At 56.2% G+C, this 2,500-nt stretch overlaps 1 non-coding gene across 1 annotated transcript in view; it reads left to right on the top strand.

Moving 5' to 3' along the window:
* The first annotated feature begins 2,407 nt into the window (after positions 1–2,407).
* Positions 2,408–2,500, top strand: part of LOC144418549 (small subunit ribosomal RNA) — a 1,810-nt gene continuing 1,717 nt past the window's right edge. Inside the window, exon 1 of the ribosomal RNA XR_013473539.1 lies at positions 2,408–2,500. This exon is cut by the window's right edge and continues 1,717 nt beyond it. This is a non-coding gene — a ribosomal RNA (small subunit ribosomal RNA).

The raw sequence follows: 2,500 nt of genomic DNA, 5'->3' as shown, positions 1-2,500 counted from the left end.
AGCCATGAAAGAGCGGTGCGGGGCCGGTCGGAGCGCACCCTTTTCTCGGTGGCTGGCGGGCGAGAGAGTGCTGCGTCGCCGGCATCGGCGTCGAAAGAAGCCGAGCCGAAAAAAGTTAAAGTACAAACGTGCAAGCATACTAACCTAACCCTAGGTAAGGCATGTCAGAGCGAAAGACAGTAATTTCGAATGAGCCAAGAAAGAGCGGTGCGGGGCCGGTCGGAGCGCACCCTTTTCTCGGTGGCTGGCGGGCGAGAAAGTGCTGCGTCGCCGGCATCGGCGTCGAAAGAAGCCGAGCCAAAAAAAGTTAAAGTACAAACGTGCAAGCATACTAACCTAACCCTAGGTAAGGCATGTCAGAGCGAAAGACAGTAATTTCGAATGAGCCATGAAAGAGCGGTGCGGGGCCGGTCGGAGCGCACCCTTTTCTCGGTGGCTGGCGGGCGAGAGAGTGCTGCGTCGCCGGCATCGGCGTCGAAAGAAGCCGAGCCGAAAAAAGTTAAAGTACAAACGTGCAAGCATACTAACCTAACCCTAGGTAAGGCATGTCAGAGCGAAAGACAGTAATTTCGAATGAGCCATGAAAGAGCGGTGCGGGGCCGGTCGGAGCGCACCCTTTTCTCGGTGGCTGGCGGGCGAGAGAGTGCTGCGTCGCCGGCATCGGCGTCGAAAGAAGCCGAGCCGAAAAAAGTTAAAGTACAAACGTGCAAGCATACTAACCTAACCCTAGGTAAGGCATGTCAGAGCGAAAGACAGTAATTTCGAATGAGCCAAGAAAGAGCGGTGCGGGGCCGGTCGGAGCGCACCCTTTTCTCGGTGGCTGGCGGGCGAGAAAGTGCTGCGTCGCCGGCATCGGCGTCGAAAGAAGCCGAGCCAAAAAAAGTTAAAGTACAAACGTGCAAGCATACTAACCTAACCCTAGGTAAGGCATGTCAGAGCGAAAGACAGTAATTTCGAATGAGCCATGAAAGAGCGGTGCGGGGCCGGTCGGAGCGCACCCTTTTCTCGGTGGCTGGCGGGCGAGAGAGTGCTGCGTCGCCGGCATCGGCGTCGAAAGAAGCCGAGCCAAAAAAAGTTAAAGTACAAACGTGCAAGCATACTAACCTAACCCTAGGTAAGGCATGTCAGAGCGAAAGACAGTAATTTCGAATGAGCCAAGAAAGAGCGGTGCGGGGCCGGTCGGAGCGCACCCTTTTCTCGGTGGCTGGCGGGCGAGAGAGTGCTGCGTCGCCGGCATCGGCGTCGAAAGAAGCCGAGCCGAAAAAAGTTAAAGTACAAACGTGCAAGCATACTAACCTAACCCTAGGTAAGGCATGTCAGAGCGAAAGACAGTAATTTCGAATGAGCCATGAAAGAGCGGTGCGGGGCCGGTCGGAGCGCACCCTTTTCTCGGTGGCTGGCGGGCGAGAGAGTGCTGCGTCGCCGGCATCGGCGTCGAAAGAAGCCGAGCCGAAAAAAGTTAAAGTACAAACGTGCAAGCATACTAACCTAACCCTAGGTAAGGCATGTCAGAGCGAAAGACAGTAATTTCGAATGAGCCAAGAAAGAGCGGTGCGGGGCCGGTCGGAGCGCACCCTTTTCTCGGTGGCTGGCGGGCGAGAAAGTGCTGCGTCGCCGGCATCGGCGTCGAAAGAAGCCGAGCCAAAAAAAGTTAAAGTACAAACGTGCAAGCATACTAACCTAACCCTAGGTAAGGCATGTCAGAGCGAAAGACAGTAATTTCGAATGAGCCATGAAAGAGCGGTGCGGGGCCGGTCGGAGCGCACCCTTTTCTCGGTGGCTGGCGGGCGAGAGAGTGCTGCGTCGCCGGCATCGGCGTCGAAAGAAGCCAAGCCAAAAAAAGTTAAAGTACAAACGTGCAAGCATACTAACCTAACCCTAGGTAAGGCATGTCAGAGCGAAAGACAGTAATTTCGAATGAGCCAAGAAAGAGCGGTGCGGGGCCGGTCGGAGCGCACCCTTTTCTTGGTGGCTGGCGGGCGAGAGAGTGCTGCGTCGCCGGCATCGGCGTCGAAAGAAGCCGAGCCGAAAAAAGTTAAAGTACAAACGCGATGCTAATGAGCGAGCCGTTGTCTCGACTAATATGTAGGGGGCGTTCGATCGAGCGTCTGGCTTGAGCGCTTGTCGGCCTAGCAGAACGGTCGCATTGTTATGCCCGGGTTTTAGGCACCGCTGCAGGCGGCCGGCAGAGCTCTTGTTTGTGCGAAACTGAATGGATCGAGCCCGAGAGAGGGCGAGCAAAGAAAAAACGCAAATCGCTCCGCCTGGCACTGCCGGCGATAGCGTGGACGTCGCGGCCAGCGACTGTCGAAGCTGAGTACGGCCGCAGGCGATCGCCTCGGTCTTAAACGAATGCGACGAGCACGCGCCGGGCGGCCCAGCAAGGGCCGAGCGCAGCTGTCGCAGCTATCTGGTTGATCCTGCCAGTAGTGATATGCTTGTCTCAAAGATTAAGCCATGCAGGTGCAAGTACGAGTTCTCGTAAAGCGAAACTGCGAAT

The sequence above is a fragment of the Styela clava genome, unplaced genomic scaffold (genome assembly GCF_964204865.1).
Source record: "Styela clava unplaced genomic scaffold, kaStyClav1.hap1.2 HAP1_SCAFFOLD_18, whole genome shotgun sequence".
In the NCBI taxonomy this organism is placed as follows: Eukaryota; Metazoa; Chordata; class Ascidiacea; order Stolidobranchia; family Styelidae; genus Styela; species Styela clava.
The sequence above is the reverse complement of the archived record's forward strand: the minus strand, read 5'-3'. Positions and strand labels throughout refer to the sequence as shown.